Source organism: Schistocerca nitens, chromosome 1, assembly GCF_023898315.1.
Source record: "Schistocerca nitens isolate TAMUIC-IGC-003100 chromosome 1, iqSchNite1.1, whole genome shotgun sequence".
In the NCBI taxonomy this organism is placed as follows: Eukaryota; Metazoa; Arthropoda; class Insecta; order Orthoptera; family Acrididae; genus Schistocerca; species Schistocerca nitens.
The window spans coordinates 741,312,199-741,334,517 of NC_064614.1; the positions used below are offsets into that span (position 1 = coordinate 741,312,199).

Consider the following 22,319-nt stretch of genomic DNA (forward strand, 5'->3'; position numbering starts at 1 on the left):
GGGTCGTTGGTCGGAGACAGGTACCGTTCGATGACCCACGCTGTCTCCTCTCTACGCTCTCTCAGGAATTGACTGCTGACGCGAATCACACGGGAGACGTGGGACAGGTCCTTGCCTGCAGTGCTCCCAGGTTTTCGCGGAACAGAGGCAGTACTAAAAGTGGAGAGCGTGATGTGTTCATCGTATCCCAGTAATGTATTATCTTGGATTTTTCTAGCTCTGAAAGAATAAAATATTAACAGGATCTGTTTTCTGGCAAAGCGAAGTTATACAGGATGAATATTAATAAAGCCGTCAAACTGCGGGACAGATTCCTGACTGGGTATGGGGAAAAAAAAGGTACCATGAGCAAGTGTCGGGAAATGGACGGTGTGCGTGCAGCGATAACAAATCGTCCCAGAACACAGTACAGAGCTGCATCGCATCCGCGTCGCAACAGGTGTTCAAAGTGCCCTCCATGCGATTTCAGGACGGCCGCTGTGGCCGCGTGGTCCTAGGCGCTTCAGTCTGGAACCGTGCTGCTGCTACGGTCGCAGGTTCGAATCCTGCCTCGGGCATGGATGTGTGTGATGTCCTTAGTTTAGTTAAGTTTAAGTAGTTCTAGGGGACTGATAACCTCAGATATTAAGTCCCATAGTGCTTAGAGCCATTTGAACCATTTTCAACTACAGAAAACACGAGCCGTGTACTTGCTTCCTGGTGGACTGACTGGAACTGATCGGCTGTCGGACCCCGTCCGTCCAATAGGCGCTGCTCATGCATGGTTGTTCACATCTTTGTGCGGGTTTAGCGATATCTCTGAACAGTCAAAGGGACTGTGTAGGTGATACAATATCCACAGTCATCGTCTATCTTGAGGGGTTCTGGGAACTGGGGTAATGCAAAACATTGTATACTGTCTTCGCTAGCGATGTAAATAATTCGTTTGTTTGGCTACAAATGTAATCACCGTTCTTTATCAAAATGGTTCCAAGAAAATAATGATAAAACCCCATACCAGCGCATGAGCATGATTATCTAGTTAATGAAATACATTATATAAACAAGGAAGGAAAAAGGAAACAGAGTTACGCGCACAACGTAGGCAAACGAAGTAAATACGTAAGGCAAAAATGGCTCTGAGCACTATGGGACTTAACAGCTGAGGTCATCAGTCCCCTTTAACTTAGAACTACTTAAACCTAACTAACCTAAGGACAGCACACACATCCATGCCCGAGGCAGGATTCGAACCTGCGACCGTAGCAGTCGTGCGGTTCCGGACTCCACGCCTAGAACCGCTCGGCCACCACGGCCGGCAAAGACGTAAAGCACTCTATAGTGGATAAAACTATTAGCAAGATGTATAAAACAGAGGCGTTCAGTCCAAAAATGGTTCAAATAGCTCTGAGCACTATGGGACTTAACATCTGAGCTCGTAAGTCCCCTAGAACTTAGAACTACTTAAATCAAACTAACCTAAGAACATCACACACATCCATGCCCGAGGCAGGACTCGAACCTGCGACCGTAGCAGCAGCGCAGTTCCGGACTGAAGCGCCTAGAAACGCTCGGCCAGAGCGGCCGGCGAACCATTAGGGATTTCAGGTGACAGGGATAGCAGCTGGCGTCGTGAAGGATATATAATCGTACTTCGGCTTACGTACCTTACTGGCAGGCCACTTGCCTGAAGCTTGTACTATATCCTGTAGAACCCGGTCCTCCAAATCTGGTGAACGCACAGTCCACCGCCTCCCTGTACATTCGTCTGTCTGAAAGGATCTACGATCACACAGACGCCCGAAAGAGCACTGAAATGTTGTGTGACGTGGTTGGTGTCTGTGAGGGTAATTGTTTTGGTATAGCCATGTTGCCTCTCGACAATTTCCGTCTACTTGGCCGTACACAAACACCATCTCGGCTTGTTCCAAACAATAATACCGGACCATTCTGCTGCTTACAGTACGCTGCATCAATCACACAGCCTGCAACACACGAGCAACACACGGCGCGTGTTCAGAGGAACTATCATTCGTCAACGCCATCTACGGTGGCGACGATGCATTTAGGGACACATGTTCATAGCACATTTTTGCTCCATTTCCAATCAGGAATTCGTCCGTGCAGTTTCTCAGTTTTGTTAATGTTCACCGTGTATATTTGTGTTTCCCACCGAAGTTGTGGAATCCTCAGTACGACGTTATTTAATTTCTGTTCAGATTACATTTATTTTTCTTGGGGACACTACTCATATGAGCCACAGATCTTTATGCTTACTGCAGCAGCTGTTGTTGTGATGTGCGTCTTCTGAGCCTCCTTGTGTTCCAGCTGACCAGTCTTATTGCACTTTTTATCTTGTTGCTATTTTAACAGTGCTCGACTACAGTTTTCTGCTACTACTCGTTTTGCAACACGAGTTCAAGATTAATTCGTAAATATTGAGCCTATCGATACCACACATCTGCTTCGACCCATGACGTCGTCAAATTGGGGGACGTGCCTGCAAGCCACTCATCGAACCCTACATGCGTCCGATACGGGCCGTAAAAAGAACTGTAATTTCCACCTGGCATTAAATTCATTGGCTCCGCCAATTCACAATCTGTCATCTCTCGATCTAACCAAGACCTCTGCCTGCGCTACAGATCAGCTGACACCCGAACCTACATTCTAAAACATAATACAGAAGTAAAAATAAATATTGCCAGTGGTTTGTTCTCTCTCTGTCTGCGGACGTATGACATCACATGGCATCGCCTACATCACTGGTCAATGACGGCGCCCCGTGTCGATAGTTTCAACTGAACCGTTAATTTACGGTACTTGAGTGAGCAGCAGAAGACTGAATGAGCCTGAGGAAAATCTTCGCCACGGTAAAAAAAAGTATAGAATGAGACTAATGAAGCCTAAAAACTCATCTCGGAAGGATCACAAAAGACCCATTATAACAAAAATGGATGCTTCGTTAGCTACAGATTTGTGAATAAATGGGTGTACACCACAGAAAAACGAAGTGTAATCTAACGACAAAGCAAATCAACACCCACTCATGATGCCACAACTATGCTGAATCATGTATGAGCAAATATATGACTAAAATTTCCTGGAAGGCATACTCTGTTATTCCCAATAACGTAAACGAAATCTTTCTGTATTCTAAACAAAAAACAGTCAGTGTCAAAGTATAAGCCGTGTACTTCTTACAGAAACTGCAACATCAGTATTTTGAGCTGTATAGGGCCATACAGACAACAAAAGCGTACAGTGAACTCATTAGATTGCCGAAAACTCATCGAAACGCTGTCGCGTCTTTAGGTTTCATTTGAGAACTGCAGTTCGTGAAATTGATCATTAGCCCTGATAATCTTTCAAGATAATTGTAATACGAATGTTTTCATAATACACTAGTTTCACATCCATAAACTATACTGTATCTAACCTGTAGTATCCTTAGGATACCTTTTGGGAAAGGATAAACCGACATTCATTCAACTAACAATTATTATAAAGCAGCTGCACTCTATTAATGGCTACAAATGACATAAACGAATGCGATTCCACCAACAACAAGAGCCACTTTTTTCCAGTTATGCGCCGGCCGGTGTGGCCGTGCGGTTCTAGGCGCTTCACTCTGGAACCGCGTGACCGCTACGGTCACAGGTTCGAATCCTGCCTCGGGCATGGATGTGTGTGATGTCCTTAGGTTCGTTAGGTTTAAGTAGTTCTAAGTTCTATGGGACTGATGACCACAGATGTTAAGTCCCATAGTGCTCAGAGCCATTTGAACCATTTTTTCCAGTTAGTCAGGTTAACAGGTGCTCTTCTTCATCAGCCTCTGCCATTTCGATCTTGAAATATTGTAGACATCTCCTTGCATTTTCTGAGGTCATGCTGTAATCGTCATTATATTGTATAATAGGCGATCAATATTTTCTGCACGACACCATTTAAAATGAAAGCGCTCACGCTCTTGGCGAACGTTAAAACAAATTTGAAAACAGTATCGCCTCATTACAAAAACGAGCTGTAAGAATGTTGAAAAAGCTGTTTCAGATCAGCTCCCTCGAAATTGCTTTTTGTTCACATAAGCGTACTTCCTTTTCCTTGTCTCTGTACTCGAAAAAGTTTAATTAACATAATATTAAATGAGGATAAGTTGATAATTAATTGCGGCATGGATCCACACAACACAGGGTCATGTAACTACTTCCACGTAATAAGAGCAAATAACGCCATCACACTAAGAGATACAAACATCTCGGGTATTAGGTAGTATAACTGAGTGATTACTTGGACTGAAGCAATCAATAGTTTTGCAGTCTTATCTGAAAAGGGTATAGTGCCATCATCTGCACTGCATGTTAATTTTAATGTTAAGTAATGAAATGAAATGATGGTAGGGGGTTGTTGGGCCAGCTAGTGCAAATCTTTCTATTTGATGCCGTTTCTGCGATTTTTCGTCAATGAAGATGATATGAAATGACTAGGTCAACACAAACACCCAGTCCTCGAGAGAAGAAATATCTCCGAGCTGATCGGGAACCGAACTCGGGACCCAGAGATCTAGAGTCACTGACGCTAACCACCATGCGATGAGCAGCGGACTTGTTAAGTAATTATGTAATTTTTTCTGCCGCTGTTATTCCATACCTCATATACTGCATATCTCTTTGGTTTTATTGTATTGTTACTAAATCAGATAGTTTTGTTTACCTAAGTTGTCCCTGATAATGTTTAATTTTTGAGTGGATGCTTTCCGCATCTGACCATTAAACGTATTTGTTGCGACTGCAATTTAGATCCTTCGTCATCGTCAGGCGCTGTGGAATGATGAATTCCATTCTACAGCGTTACGTTGCGACATGCTGGAACATAGTCGGCAGCACTCTTAAACCAAGTATATGTGGTGATATAAGTCCAGTCGCTATTCCACACACCATGTGAGCATACGCCTTGTAGCTAGCACAGTAACAGCAGTCAGCTAGTAGAAACACACCCACAATACGCATCGAAGGATAACGCTCGTGTAGCAACATGGTGCTTGAATTCCATCATGTATCTGATTTGAAACTACTGGGAATTATGTAGTAGAATGTCGCAACGTAGAGGGGGCTTTAACGTCTAACAACGCTTGACGGTGACGAAAGATCTAAACTGCAGTGGCAATACGTATTTTAAAAGCTATATTAACTACACTGAGGCTGTGGACACAATTCTCATCAAAATACTTTATTCATATTGTGCTATTGTACTAGCGATCCTCCTCTTATCCGCAAGGTTGCAAACACAAAGTGTGTACGGCTGCGTGACCAGTTTGGCACAGCTATAAAAATTTTACATGGTGGTCAAAAACAGTATGAAAAACTGCTAAGGATGTTTCAGGGTCGGCTGTGCTGGGAAATAATTATCAAGACAAAAATTGGAAACGTTGCGCCGTTTCCGACTTAATAAGCTTTGAAGTTATCTAATCGGGTCGTCGCGCGCGCAAATTTAAGCAGCCTGCCAGATGATGATGATGGGGTTATGATGATGATGATATTGGTTTTTTGGGGCGCTCAACTGCGTGGTTATCAGCGCCCGCAGGAAGTCTCAATCTTTTCACTGTCCAGTCTCGCCACTTTTCGGAATTATGATGACTTGATGAGGACAACACAAACTCCCAGTGCCCGGGCAGGGAAAATCCCCGACGTGATCGGGAATGGAATCCGGGACAAGTCCGCTAGAGACAGTATCGCCAAAGGTGTTCTTCATTTGGTTTCCTAAAACCGGAAAAACTTAGCTTTTGCCCACCAAGCTTACATTTATGACTTCAGAAATGGTCACATTTTAACTACTAATGAGCATTTGAATAAGTGGCAGGCCTAACTCATGGACCCACAAATGTTTGTGCTTTACCGCATTTTAGTGCGACAAAGTGCTTCAATCTGCGCGCACAACGACCTGAATAGCTAACATCAAGTCGGAAACGACACAACGTATAGAATGTTTTTCTTAAAAATGTTGAAATGTGTGTGAAATCTTATGGGACTCAACTGCTAAGGTCATCAGTCCCTAAGCTTACACACCACTTAACCTAAATTATACTAAGGACAAACACACACACACCCATGCCCGAGGGAGGACTCGAACCTCCGCACAGTCCACGACTGCAGCGCCCAAGACCGCTCGGCTAATCCCGCGCGGCACCCTGCAATACCCTTACAAGGTTTGCTAACTGTTTCTCACCGTCCTGTATACGTAAATGTTCCTCTTGAATCAATCTGTCTACGTGTTAGTGAAAACCGTATCGAAAATTCTGCTGTAGCCCCTGAGATTAGCCTTCACATAAAGACATAAAAGGCAACGGGGACTTTAATTTAGTGATATGTATAGATAGATATACTGAATTACGTCTCAATATTTTTTATTGCACTCTATATCTATGTTCATTTGATAATATATGTACGATACAGCATGGCATCTGTATGTATAAACGAAATTAAATGAAATTTGACTACTGTCAACAGTGCATAAGTCTTGGTGGAAATGAGGCCACATCAAGTTCAGCACGTCGCCAACAATCGCGAAGACGATTTTTTTTCTTTGTTTATATTGTCTACCTAACTGTGTGAGTACCCTCTTCAAATGTCAGGAGTTATTTCTGGTGTACTGTACTCACCTGAGTTGCGCGCGACAGGTTCACTCGCAGTGGCGGGCGGGGCGGCAGTTGTGCATCATCAGCTCCTGCAACACGAGCAGCGGGCGTCAGGTGCTTTGCTTTACAGGCCGAGCTAAGCTGAGCAGTTTTGATAACGGGCCGCTCCGCTCGTAACAGGCGAGCCTCCGGGCGCCGGCAGCGCACACCAAGCTCACGCTGCCGCGCGCCTGAAGCAGCGTTGCTGTCAGCCAGTTTATGTGCTGCAAGTGACTGCGATTACCCAGTGCAAAAGTCCTCCCTGGTTAGTACCAAGCTTACGAATCAGATTATACAAAATTTGAATGGAAAAATATTGCTAGCTGATATCTTCTGTGGCTTGTCAAAAGAAGTTGATTGCGCAGTTCATGCTTTTGTCTTAGAGAATCTCAGATGCTATGGTATTAGAAATCTTGCTGTTAACTGGTTTTCATCCTCTCTAACTAAATGGATGCACAGTATTGCGTTAATAAACTCACGGTATGTACACAATAAAACAGCAGCTTCAGAATTTGGAATAATAACTACAGGTCTACAACAGGGATCGATACTGGGCCCGCTCTTTTTTTGTTGTATAAAAACGATCTTCCTTCTTATATTCAAATAATAAAAATTATTCTCTTTACTGACGATGCAATTATTATGATCAACTCCAAAGCAGTATCTTCAGTACATGAAAATGTAAATAATACTTTCTAAAAATTAATAACTAGTTCACTGCCAGTTGACTGTCACTGAATTTAGATAAACCACAATACGTGCAATTCAGTATTGCACGAGGCCTGACCAGACCACTAGAAATAATGCCTGAGGGTAAATCAATAAGCGAAACAAATTATCCGAAATTTTTGAGTGTTTATAGTGATAAGAACATGAACCGAACGTCACATGTTACACATCTTCTTAAACTTTTGCGTTAAATATAAGATTTTGGAGATGAAAATGCTGCAAAGCTGACCCACTTTTCTTATTTTTATTCATTAATGTCTTACGGTATCATATTCTGTGGTAACTAATCATCGAGGAAAAAAGTGTTTGTAGCACAGAAGCGTGCAATACGGATGATGTGTGGTTGCACCTCTAGAAACTCTTGTTGACAGCTCTTTAAACAGTTACCCACATCGTCAGCAGGCCCATAGTACATTCATTTACTGATCAAGTTTGTTGTCACCAGTCAGTCACAGTTAGAAAACTTTGTCACATTCATAAATGTAATACTACATGGAGAAATGATTTACACTACTCAACACTCACACTTAATATGGCACAGGAAGGAGTGAGGTATTCAGCCATAAAAATCTTTGGCTACCTACCCAATGATGTTCAGAATTTAATGGATGTAAAAACTAACTTCAACACTGACAACTCCTTCCTATCCACAGAATATTTTCTGAATGTGTAGTAGTATGATACACACACACACACACACACATATATATATATATATATATATATATATATATATATATATATATATATATATATATATATATATGTGTGTGTGTGTGTGTGTGTGTGTGTGTGTGTGTGTGCGCGCGCGCGTAAGATAGGGGTAGAGAGACTTGTAAGTAGATCTTGAAGCTATCATTTAAGTGGTCATCATATTGTCTTGTCTCACACTGAAAAGATGTAACTGTAACTCTAAAACCGATCATTCCATATCATAGCGAGAAGTCGCAGTTATGACCCACGGAACATGTAACAAACTAATTCAGCAACAGGCAGAGTTCATCTCACGACCACTTTGCAGTCCACTGACCATCACTTAAAGGACCTATAGTTCCTTGTTTCCGTCCACAAAAATTTTAATTATTCCGTAGATAACCATCGAAAAATAGCACCGTCATGTCATTCAACGTCGTGATGTCATTCGACAGGATTCAGAGAAAATCGTGAGCTATCTTGAAAAATAACATCTTTGTAGTATATGGCATTACTATTATTTCCTTATAAATAAGAGGGGTTATGTCATGACGAAGTTAATGACTGAGTTTTTTAAAAGAAGGACTTTTTGCTGAGAAAACTGGATAGCAAGTACCAAACTTTCTCGGTAGTCGTAACAAACCTTAAGCAACAGTTCGTTGAAGCAGATGCTGCCTTCTTAATAGCTGTCTTTAGTGCTATTTACCTCTCTACGAACGATGAGAACACGAAAGCTACACCTGTCCCACGAGGGAGAAAATACAATTATACATCTCAGTATAAAGCACTGGATTACATGCTATGGGACTCTTACGTGTAGCAGTGAAAATCGAATAAAATTTTCAAACATACAGAGCATTATCAGAGGTGTAAAAGAAGGCAATTAGCACTAAGGACCATACGACCTATCCGGACTACAACCTTCAACGTTCATATTATTAGACTAAAGGTTAAAGAACATTCTATTTCTTCTACAGCCAGTTTCTTGCCATTACGGTCTCTAATGTGAGGATCATGGTACAGCGTCTGGTGAGTTCAAAGCCCGAGTACTGTCCCCCTTCAGGAAAATCTAAATTTCAGTACAGTTTAACACGGCAATTTCTTGTCGCACTGACTGTTTCCACATACCAACCCTACTAATTTTGCACGATATGTTTTCTTCGTTGATTTTCAGTCACTGGCGTCCCGATCACATCTCCTCACGCATCAGATACCTATCACCACTTCGCAAGTGCAACAGAAGAAGCGACGCGTCCAGCATCTTGAGCATACCTAAGCGTAACTCTACATCTTCTCTACTACGACCATACGACCCTGGAACACATATGCGGTAACCTGTAACTGTTCAAAACCGTACTGTGTTCAACAGGAGACCAAAGCTTTTCCTGTTATCATCGGCGTAGCTTCCCTCTCTGCGTATATTAGCTGTTTTCTTTTTCTCCAACAGCAAACCAATTTATTTGTCGCACTGTCAAAACCCAGCTTGAAACATTCCTATATATTACCGTTTTTTTCCTTATATCACACCTGTTAACTTTACCCTATAATTTCTTGCTTTCTCTCGGATCAATTATCTTCTCCAAATTTGATTCCTTCTTCCTGCTACCATATATTTATGTTAGTTTATTACTCACATTTGACAGATATGTAAGGTCACAAATTCTTACATAACATAATGTTAATAAGACTGACGCTAGTTCGTATTATTATTAAGTTCTTTTTCATGTCCTCCCAGCATTCCATCTTCTCCCCACGTTGTTTTTTGACATTTACGTGCGTATTTAGTATTTTAAACTTTAAAATCGTTTCTTTTTGTTATTTTCAATTCTTTTATTTTTTCTAGTTCTTTTCTTGTTTCTGTAATTCATGCTATTGTTGACTACATTTTCCAGAAATATAGGAATATTCGTTTTGTTAGCCCAGTAGAGGTGTCCAAATAAGATTAGCCTCTACTTTGTTATCACTTCTGATATTTTCTGTATACTACATATTTTTTTAACAATCCGTCTTTCAAGTATCTCTATTCAATGATAATTTATATTTTGATTAATGATGTGCTTCCGGGTGTTCAGGTGAGAAAACGTCAGAGAGCAAACTATTATTATCATCAATATCACTATGTACGGGTCATACTCGTATACTGGGCATATTACAATATGAATTGCGAACAGACTTGCTCAGAATGTCTGATTAGATTTTTTGGCACGTAAAATAAATAAACAAACAATTAAAATGAATAGTCGCAATATCACTTATTAATTCTCGATGGGAACTAGCTCTTAGCAAAAACACGACATAGTTCTACTTGGAAAAAATAAAAACTGAAGTATTTTCGTGGTTAATGAGGCAGGATGCTCATTCTTCCATTAACCATTTGTGATCAGTTTTATAGCTGAAAATAGACCACGAAACTCACGTCGGAATATTCTGCGGAAAGAGTGCGATCTTCTCCGACTTTTTGAGTGGCAGTACTCCCTGTGGACTCTGACTGCACTCTACTTCCTCTGTCGATTATTTGGTACAAGGGCATTAAGAAGAAGACGGCAAGTGTTACGCTCTCCACTTTCCACCGAACGGTGTGAGGTAGAATGTCAGGGCTCGTCAGCGGCCCTTTACCCTCGACTGGGACGGGAAGTGCCTTTCCTCGTGCAGTGTGCAGTTATTTACGCAGTGTAAATCTAGGAGCAGAAGTAATTCGTGTTACCACTCGTGTGTGTATGGTTCACGGATACGCCACATTTTTAGTTTTCCCAAAATGGGGAAAAGGATTGTGAGCTGTAGAAACCAGACTAAATTAGTAGCTCCGGCAATGGTCAGACACAGTGAAGTAACAAAAACGCAAGTGTTTCATGCGCGGCCGAGCCCTCTGCTGGTGCATCATTTCATGCAGCGGAGATACGGCCCATTGCTTCAAAAAGAAAAGTTCCAGCTACAGCGGGGCTGACATTCACCAGCGATCGGAGCACTTATAGATCTTGTATACAAATGGGATGGCGATATGAAAGCGTCTCCAAACTATCAGAAAGTAAATATTGGCACTGCTGAAAGTGGTGCAAAGCAGTGATGCCGCTACATCGGCCCAAAGAAATCAGCACCGATATCACTTTGCGCCTGATTCCATTAACGATAATGCTCGTGCGTAGCCGACTATCAGCGCTGTACTAGAACTACACTGGTGCGGCCATTAAAGCCAGAATGAAGGAGGGAGATTATGCCGATACTCAGCTACGCGCTTTGTTCCAAGGGTGACCTGAGTAACGCTTGCAGAAGTTATGAGAAACTCCGATTTTCAGGTGTTTACTACCTATTCCTCCATCGATAGTGGTGTCAGCTACAGACTGGTTTCAAAAGATCGACTCAAATGAAAAACAGCCCACAGTCGCACTAATTGTGTTTATTCTAAACCTTGACGAACTGCAAGTTGCAGTTCCGTATAACTTATTTACATTCAATATACAGTCACGGTTCTAAAATATCCGTAATGGAGAAGCATAATTCCTTTGAGTTATCTGGCAACAGGTTTAGATAATAAAAGTGTAAATGAGCAACACATCATTGTGTAACATAGAAATGCAACTGCTGCTTGACCTTGTTTATAAGATTTATTCAGTAATAACTTACAATAATAACATTCACTGGAGCTTTCTTTCTGTGAAAACCACTTGGTGGTGCTGGTAGTATTTCTCTAATAACTGATTTATCGTATTTTCGGCTACCTTTGAGTCGCTAGTATGGTTCGATGTTGTGACGTTACCACGAAGTACAGGTGTGTGCGCGTCGCACCGTTACAGCTTTTAAATGCATGACACTACACAACTGCCGCCCTAACTTAGTGTGACTCTCTGACCATACGCTGCCTAAGAGTCTTTTAGAAACTGCATCTTCTGCCTAGTCCTGGATATTACGTTAAAACTGTGAAGGCATCACTGTCTCCTTATTTAGAATGTGACAACCTCGTTTCCTTTCGCTCTCTGTTTCTCTTTGGCGATCAGGCATTTATCTACACAACTTTAAACTGGGCAAATACTCTCTGTTGTGAGACACTTAGCACCTTTAAGGTTGGTGCGATTTATTGTCTACGTTCGTAACTGATACCAGTGCCAATAGGAGCACTGGCAGTTTCTCGCTGAGGAGTATTGCTTCAAACTGCTTACGGTGACTAAGGAACTGTATACCGTCTCACAGTTTACATGCTCCATAAAACCTACTGCAGTGGACTGCTGAAAGATTTCTTTGTTGAAAATCAGTCTTGGTTATTTCTGGTAACATTTTTTCGCATTATAAAAACTATAGTTTCCGTATCTTTCTGTCTACTCCCAATAAAGGGACATCGCGCTTTTAGCAATTACTGACTTTCATTTTTTCCCTTGCCTTCAGATTACCTTATCTTTCACCATACAGTCAGCTGCGATGTCCAGAGGGAGCAGGTTTTTTGGCGCGTCAGCATTATTCGTTAGAACCATGCTGCACGACGGCTGCTGTCGCTGAGTAGAGAAGCCTAACGGAATACAAATTTCATCACCGCAACACTTTCTCGCAGACTGACCGCCAGGTCAGGCTTTGGAAGGCGTCACCTACTGTCTATTTCGGATATGAGGCCATCCTCGCCCGCTTTCCCACTCCACTTCCCGTCGGCTATCTGGTAATTTCTCATGCTCCTTTAATCTGAGCAAATTGTCCCCGGTGTCGGGTGTGATGCTGTTAGAACCTTTGAAGTACGTGCGCCTCATCTGCTGCCGAGAACGAGCGCTCACTACCAACCGCAACTCACAAGTAATGACACCTTACCAGACTGTGGTTTCGGAAATGGCAGAGAGTGGACGAGATACAAATTATTTAGATAATTTGAATTTATTTATTTCTAATGGCTGGGACTCCGATAGCTCACTTTAACATATTCTGTAAATTTTGCGGTGTTTCTGTATGACAGATGAGTATACAGAATAAACATGAACACCACCGACATAATTTCGGAGATTGTGAGTATTTCATTACACTGCTCAATGAAAGTTTGGAATACTACCGTAAAATTCTGGGCACTTCGTCATTATCCATTTAGAGCCCATACTTGGACGGTGGCATGCTTTGTAGCCGTTTCCCAACCATGTAAACATGCCGCTGCCTTAATGGCACACGGCGAGCAGTCCAGAATCAGCAACAATTCCGTTCAGTTTGTGTTCAGCACTGCAGTAACATGTCACATAGAGGCATATAACACTTTGACAGAGTCAGGATAGTGCCTTTACCCTCAGCAGGTCATACACAGCAAGATGTTACCGGTCGGTTACGTGTCACTCAATGTGGAGTGTCTGAGATGTGAAGAAAATACAGAGAGACGGGAAATGTGAACGACAGACCTCTCAGTGATCGTCCTCGTATGAGCCGGCCGCGGTGGTCTAGCGGTTCTGGCGCTGCAGTCTGGAACCGCGGGACTGCTACGGTCGCAGGTTCGAATCCTGCCTCGGGCATGGGTGTGTGTGATGTCCTTAGGTTAGTTAGGTTTCAGTAGTTCTAAGTTCTAGGGGACTTATGACCTAAGATGTTGAGTCCCATAGTGCTCAGAGCCATTTTCGTCCTCGTATGACAATATAAATGGAGGATCGTTCCCTTCAACTGTGGGCTCGCAGGCGCCCAACACCAACTGCCAGAATTATTGGAAATGACTTCTCCCGGGCAACTCATACTAAACAGTGCGTAGAAGATTGCATCACGGTGGTCTTCATTCTAGAATATCAATGAGACGTTTTGCACTGAACCAACGGAACGAACGCAATCGAAGGACCAGAACTCCTACACAGCAACACCGAACCACTGCACAATGGAGTAACGTCATGTTTGCCAAGACCAGGATCGGTTTACGACTGGACACTAGACGTGTTAGGGTTTGTTGAAGCGTTAGACGACACCGGAAACGCCGATACATTCAGGAAGTACATCCTTTGGCAGATGGAGGTGTAATGTTCTGGGCGGCAATAATAATCGGACTGCGTACACCTCTAATTCCCTTCTACAGCAGTTTGACCTGTCCCCGTCGCCTCCAAGAGTTCCTACAAACCAATCACAACTGTAAGGCCCTACAGACGTGAAGTCGATGACAACTTCATCCTAGTTGATGACAATGCAACACCGCACTGTACTCTACCAGTGTCTCTCTATCTTCAAATATTCAACATCAACCGAATACACTGGACAGCACAGTCCCCAGAAATGAAAGCAATTGAGCATACGTGCAACCTGTTTTTTTTCAGATTTTTTTCTTTATTGTTCCGTGGGACCAAATTAAGGAGAAGTCTCCATGGTCATGAAACAAATCAATACATGAAATTATAACACGATATTAGAAACTGATATAATGAAATATAAAAAACATATTCAGGTGACAAGTAAGTTTAAATAAAGAAAATCAACAATGTAACACTGGAATTTGCTTTATTTTTTAGATCTTCCAGGAGCTCCTCGACAGAATAGAAGGAGTGAGCCATGAGGAAACTCTTCAGTTTATACTTAAAAGAGTTTGGGCTACTGCTAAGATTTTTGAGTTCCTGTGGTAGCTTATTGAAAATGGATGCAGCAGAATACTGCATTCCTTTCTGCACAAGAGTCAAGGAAGTGTATTCCACATGCAGATTTGATTTCTGCCTAGTATTAACTGAGTGAAAGCTGCTAACTTTTGGGAATAGCCTAATATTGCAAACAACAAACGGCATTAAAGAAAATATATACTGTGAGGGCAATGTCAGAATTCCCAGACTATTGAATAGGGGTCGACAAGACGTTCTCGAACTTACACCACATATAGCTCGAACAGCCCGTTTTTGAGCCAAAAATACCCTTTTTGAATCAGAAGAATTACCCCAAAAAATAATACCATACGACATAAGCGTATGAAAATATGCGAAGTAGACTACTTTTCGTGTTGAAGTGTCACTTATTTCAGATACTGTTCTAATGGTAAATAAAGCAGCATTTAGTTTCTGAACAAGATCCTGGACATGGGCTTTCCACAACAGCTTACTATCTATCCGAACGCCTAGGAACTTGAACTGTTCCGTCTCGCTTATAATATGCCCATTCTGTCTGATCAAAATATCGGTTCTTGTTGAATTGTGAGTTAGAAACTGTAAAAACTGAGTCTTACTGTGATTTAACATCAAATTATTTTCCAAATGGCTCTGAGCACTATGGGACTTAACATCTATGGTCATCAGTCCCCTAGAACCTAGAACTACTTAAACCTAACTAACCTAAGGACAGCACACAACACCCAGCCATCACGAGGCAGAGAAAATCCCTGACCCCGCCGGGAATCGAACCCGGGAACCCGGGCGTGGGAAGCGAGAACGCTACCGCACGACCACGAGATGCGGGCTATTTTTCCACAAGCCACGAACTTATTTCATGAACTACATTATTTGATACTGTTTCAGTATTACACACAAGATCCTTCACTATCAAGCTGGTGTCATCAGCAAACAGAAATATTTTTGAATCACCTATAATACTAGAAGGCATATCATTTATATAAATAAGAAACAGCAGTGGCCCCAGCACCGACCCTTGGGGAAGGCCCCACTTAACAGTGCCCCATTGGGACTGTACATCACTACCACTCTCAATATTGCGGAGAATTACCTTCTGCTTTCTGTTCTTAAAGTAAGAGGCGAAGCAATTGTAAGCTACTCCCCTTACTCCATAATGGTCCAACTTCTGCAGTAATATTTTGTGGTCAACACAGTCAAAAGCCTTCGTTAAATCAAAGAAAACTCCTAGCGTTCGCAACCTTTTATTTAATCCGTCCAAAACCTCACAGAGGAAAGAGAATATAGCATTTTCAGTTGTTAAACCATTTCTAAAACCAAACTGAACATTTGACAGCAAATTATGTGAATTTAAATGCTCCAGTAACCTTGTATATACAACCTTCTCGATAACTTTAGCAAACACCGATGGCATAGAAATAGGTGTATAATTGTCAATATTATCCCTGTCTCCCTTTTTATGAAGTGGCTTCACTACCGAGTACTTTAATCGGTCAGGAAACCGACCACTCCTAAAGGAAAAGTTACAGATATGGCTAAGTACTGGGCTAACATACATAGAACAATACTTCAGTATTCTGCTAGATACCCCGTCATATCCATGAGAGTTCTTGGTCTTTAGTGATTTAATTATTAACTCAATCTCCCTCTTGTCAGTATCATGGAGGAGCATTTCAGGTAACAGTCTCTGAACACTCAGCACAGCGTCCGAATCCACCTCACAATCTTCACTGTAGCTGTCACTGAGGAGTGGGACCTCATATCCAAAGATAAACTTGATAGTCTCATCCAGACCATGCCTCGTACAGTTGAAGAACTCATCTGTGAGCGGGGAGGACAAACTCACTACTAAAAACTGATGATCACAATCATGAGATAAACATTTCCACTGTTTTTGTTTTCAAGATGTACACTTAGGAGAGAGCCTGCTTTGCTTTATAATGGTTTTTTGTAATTAAGCAAAATTTTTCTTGTGTTCAGAAGGAATTAAGTTTGTTTTGTTAATAAGGTATTGTACAAACCTCAGTGGGTGTACTATAAGAAGTCATTGTAGTAAACTCTATGATACTCCAAACTTTTGTTGAAGTATGTATAAATCTGGTGCTTCGTTAAGACTAATAATGTATTTCTCGATTCAAAAAACTTTACCAACAGCCGTATATTTTGGGTTACATTGCTTTATATATCAAATGCTACCAGTTTCGGCAATACAATATTGCCATCTTCAAGCCCCACACGCACATGTCGTATTTACAAGCGTATCGTATAGTGCCATACAACTGGAACCGTAAATCCGAACCGTTGGATATATAAAATGATGTAACCCAAAATATACGGCTGTTGGTAAAGTTTTTTTGAGTCGGGAAATACATAACAGCCGATGTCCCTTGGCCATAATGGACCGACAGAAACTAATAATGTATTTGTAATTCATTCGTTTTGTTACGCCAGTCACATTTATTCTCGTCGATAAACCTTCACAACTCGCAGTCGGAAGGACGACGGTTCAATCCCGCGTCCGGCCATCCTAAATCGCTTCAGGCAAATGCCGGGATGGTTCCTCTGACAGAGCACGCCCGACTTCCTTCTCCATCCTTCCCTAATCCGATGAGACCGATGACCTCGCTGTTTGGTCTCTTCCCCCAAATCATCCGAACCAACCTCCACAACAGCGATATATCCTGTGATATGCCATCATCATAACACCGGAGGATTTGGTTTCTCGTAGGCACTCCTCTGCAAGGGTGCTGTGATGTGGTTGCCGTAGCTGCAGGAACAGCCAGAATAGTGTAGTTATGTCGCTCTTCCATAGCGTTCAGTGAATCCATACACGAGATGCGTATCGGAAACTCTTCACCAGGAAGTCTACCCACACTGCTACGTGTAACTGACACTACCGGAAAAACACCCCCGAGACGGAATCAAAGCTTAAGGACGAAGACTGAAATGGAAACTACTGCTGTCAACAGCAATTAACGTGAGTGAAAGAAACAAGTCTGTTTCCCACACAGAGCATAGCGTCGACGACGACGACGACGACGAAACTGTTGAGCAGATATTTTAGTGCAATACAGATACAAAGAGAATTGGTAGTAAGAAATGAAACTACATGCAATTACTCTGTAACGAGCGACAAGAGAACATGGGTCCTCTGTACCAAAATACTCAGAAAATATCCCTGTGCAATCTGCGAAATTTTGTCGCTATAGTTCGGATTTTCATGTATATGAGGTTCTGCCGCTTGCCGCACTATTTGGATAACTTGCAACCGCGTTTTAGAATCAACATTCTCACACTTCGTATACAAGTATATACCCTCATCTCAATCCATTTCAATCAATATATTACAAATAGGATTTGAATGCAATCAGAAGCGGTAATCTGCCAGCATCCTGGAACTCTATTTTGATCCACACTGAATCATGCTGAGAATTGGCATCGAGTGTCTGATTCGAAAGACTCTTTATAATTGTCACGTATGGCTACGTAGAATCAGTCTGGAACCGCGCGACCTGCTTCGGGCATGGATGTGTGCGATGTCCTTAGGTTCGTTAGGTTTAAGTAGGTCTAAGTTCTAGGGGACTGATGACCTCAGATGTTAAATCCCATAGTGCTCAGAGCCATTTGAGATACGTAGAAGCTAGAATATTACGACAACAAGCCACCATAATAAAAGGAGCCTCAACTTGAAATGGGTAATTTTTCGGTAAATTACGTCAGTTACTAGCTCAGTGACTTGAGTGACACGTGGTTATTTGCACTGATAGCTTCAGATGATACGGTGTATATTCATTTTTGAGAGGACTAGTATGGTGTTAATAATGATAATGGCAATATTGGAATGGAGCACAGAAATCATTTTATTTTTGTGCTACAAGGTAATGCATCGTAACAGTAAACAAGCATTACGCCAACGATTTTGTTTCTTATTGAAGCCTTCAAATCATCTCAGGCATTATTTGAAGCCGTAGACCAGAAACCCTAGACAAACGACTACAAAAAGATAAGTACACTGCTATCCGCTAACCCTCGCAATACGAAGTTGGGCGAGTCTTTATGCCCACCTTTTGAAAAAACTTTAAAAAATTTTTATTGGTTCTAGTGAATTGATCTACCAGATTCCATATGTGTTTTAAATTTTTAAGTTGAACTTAATCCAAAAATTTGAGTTTCAGTAGCAGATTTCACTTTCCCCAATGAATGTTTCGAAGTTCAGGGCCTTATTTACACATCAATATCTCTTTAAAAAGTCTCTTGAGAGTATAACTCAACAACAATGAACGAAACTTGCAGTGTTTAAGTATTTTGTGGTGGTAATGAGGTCCGTAGTGCCCGTTATTGAAAGTGCATTGATATTACTAAGAGTGTGCTAAAAGGTATTTTCATATTCTCGACCATACTTATACATCAGAGTTTCTTTAAAAGGTATGTTGTTAATATACTATAATAGCAATTAACGATATCTGTTTTTTAATTTTTTTCAAGTAGGCAAAAAGTACCCACACGCCCCTTGGTAATGCACGTTTTGGAAAATGCCTTGATATTTATAGGCTTTAATTTGCAACACCGGGAAGGATAGCAAATAGCGAAAATTATAAAGACTACATAGAAAATCAGAAAAAATGATTACATTTTTGTAGGTGATCTGGGGGTATAAAGGGTGCGAAATTTACTGAAGAGAGCTTCCACCTCTGGCAGCAGCAAGCAGCAACGCGTCACGTCATTCTACACTACTCTATGTCAGAATTCATCAGTCGCTGCAGTTGGCGACTGGAGGTGAGCCAGTTTTTCGGAAACCCTTGGCCACATGTTTTGAATAGCTGAGAGATCTGGAGAATATCCTTGCCAGGGCAAGAGTGAAACATCTTCTGTATCGAGATACGTCAGAACAGCACAGGCGACAAGCTGTCTTGCGTTATCTTGTTGAACGATAAAGTCACGAAGACCCCGACCACATTAGAAATCTAACGATTGCTGTAGAACTTCACGGCTGTGAGAACCGAATTGTGTACCCAATGGCAGTCCATACCATCACGCCAGATACTGGATCCTTATGACGACGAGAAACGTAGTCTGGCAATATTTATTCTCGTCGGAGCCTCCTCAGACGGGCACGTCCGTCGCGATGCTATACGGAGAACTAGGACTCGTCTGAGAAAGAGGTCGTGGTGTTATTCCTTTGTCCAGTGATGTCTGGCGTACCGCTGTCGGTGTGAATCTCTGCTGCCGCGCCAAGGAAAGTCGTAACAGTGACTGTCGTGGCGCACAGTCCGCGCAGATAATTACCTCGTGTCGCTACAAACAAGCCCATTTCCTGACTCAGAGAGGGTGACGTGGCTGTACTATCCTGCACGTCCTCTCGGAAGCTAGAAGCGTGAAGCAATCGAAATCCTGTCTGTCGTCCTGATGGCCCTTCTGAAACCATCGATGCCGTATTCGCTTGACAGTCGTAGAACAGGAATCAATGCGAGCACCATATCGTGGAACGATAAACCGAAGTCTCTACAAATCGCGATCCTGCCGCTGTCTAATTCCGATGTATGTTTGTAGACACTTCTCCTTGTTGCTTGAGGTTAAACACGATGTTTTCACGAAAGATAACCATCTAACTGCGAATTCTCAATGAGAATCTTCTCTTAGTTGCGGAATGTAGATGGCAAACTTGTTATCTACCTTATGCTGTTACGTTGTAATGCTAATGATTTCCATATCCAAGCACAAAGGACACTTGATACCAGTTTGACCTTCGCTGCATGTCGCCTACACGCTTTTGCAGTATTATTAGTCAGCAGCGTATCAGTGAAACGCAACCCGCCATTCTTCAAAGAACTGAACTCCCATGTATAAAGCCGGCCGGTGTGGTCGAGCGGTTCTAGGCGCTTCAGTCTGGAACCGTGCGCCCGCTACGGTCGCAGTTTCGAATGCTGCCTCGGGCATGGACGTGTGTGGTGTCCTTAGGTCAGTTAGGTTTAAGTAGTTCTAAGTTCTAGAAGAGTGATGACCTCAGATGTTAAGTCCCATAGTGCTCAGACCCATTCGAACCATGTATAAAACGTCACATACCCCGAAATTGTTTCGTACAACGATAAAATTATTTAGGGTAGGCTAAATGGTATATGTCGACGATGTCTGGAAAATGTGTTGCCAGTAGAGTTAACAGTAAAGAAGTAGTAAATTAAAACGTAATGCCCGATAAAGCATTTTACTGCACGAACAGCGAAAATGTAATAAGGGACAAACTTTATTCCTTTCATCATTATGGTGTGGGGGGTGGGGGTGGGGGTGGGGTGGGGGGAGGGGGCGTCATGTTTCGTGTAGGTTTGAAATTATGTGTAAAGTGCGTTGGAAGTCGCTCAGTGCTCTCATTCTCAAGTAATGGATAAATACAGTGTGGGTAATTTACGCGCTGCGAGTTACGCTGCCGTAAGACATATACGAAGTTCCCCACGGTAATAACTGAGTTGTTATGTTAAATTTTTAACACAGAATTCTAGTTGTTAATGAGTAGATTATGATGGCATATTATATTTTGGAACTCGATCTGCCGGCCGCTGTCGGCGAGCGATTCTATGCGCTTCAGTTCGGAAACGCGCTGCTGCTGCGGTCGCAGGTTCGAATCCTGCCTCGGGCATGGATGTGTGTGATGTCCTTAGGTTAGTTAAGTGTAAGTAGTTCTAAGTCTAGGAGACTGATGACCTCATCTTAAGTTCCATAGTGCTTAGAGCCATCTAAACCATTTTTGAAACACGATCTATAGCCGTAAGAAACAGTGAGAATGAAATTTTTGTTGCTTCTGGATGCCGCTAGATGGGCAACCTGTGACAGGATTGGTGCCACTAGTTAGCCGTTTAGCACTGTAAACCTGAAGTTCTCCGTTCCAGTCGTAAGCGGGCCAATCGGGGCCGACCGACCGCCGTATCATCCTCTGTCAATGACGTCATCTGATGCGGTCTGGGAGGGCATTTGGTCGGCACACCGCTCTCCCGGCCGTCGTCGGGTTTCTTGACCTTGGAATCGCTACTAATCGGTGGAGTAGTTCCTCAGTTGGCCTCGAGAGATTGAGTGCACCAGTCCTTCCACCGAGGAAAAATCCCTGGCAATAACAGGAGTCGAACTCGCGTTCCCGCATGGGAGTCAGTCGCACTGATTACTCAAGCTAGGAAGGCGAACATGGATTTACGGGAGTTGTTAATTTAAGTGCAGAATGAGGACTTGAGTTATGTACCAGCAACGAAACTTAGGTAGATCTCCACAACAACAAATCAATGACCTTTCACTTTTAGTGTTAGTTTTAGGTTACCAGGTACAAAAGTAGGAAATGGCGCGACATTTCCCTTGTACTCTGGAAGCATGAGAGTTGCAGGAGAAAGGTAAGAGTGCAGCTCGCGGAGAGCTTAAAGAGCTGAGCCGAGCTGTGCGTATCCGAGGCGGTCCCGCGTAATGAGCGGCGTGTAATCTGGCCCCTGCCTGGCGCGCCCGTGACCCCTGCTGCGCGGTCACTGGCCGGTAATTGCCTGCGGCTGTAGCGTCCCCCGTGTCTCGCCGGCCCTGTTATTACCGCAGATCAGGGAAAGCCGCGCCGGCGTCTCGTCTGCGGCGTCACACGTCGATAATTTGTGGCCGCAGCGCCGCCGCCGAAACGGGCCTTTTTGTTGACCACGAGAGCAGTGCATCGCGTGTCCGCGTCAGACTGGAGCCAGCACGGC

General features: G+C 42.7%; 1 protein-coding gene across 1 annotated transcript in view; it reads right to left on the reverse strand.

The window, feature by feature from the left end:
- The window catches only part of LOC126260308 (uncharacterized), a 692,222-nt gene that overhangs the window by 501,596 nt on the left and 168,307 nt on the right, over positions 1 to 22,319 (reverse strand). The window contains exon 2 of the mRNA XM_049957636.1: positions 6,638 to 6,702. The gene's annotated coding sequence lies outside the window, so the exon portion shown is untranslated. The remainder of the gene's footprint in view (positions 1 to 6,637; positions 6,703 to 22,319) is intronic.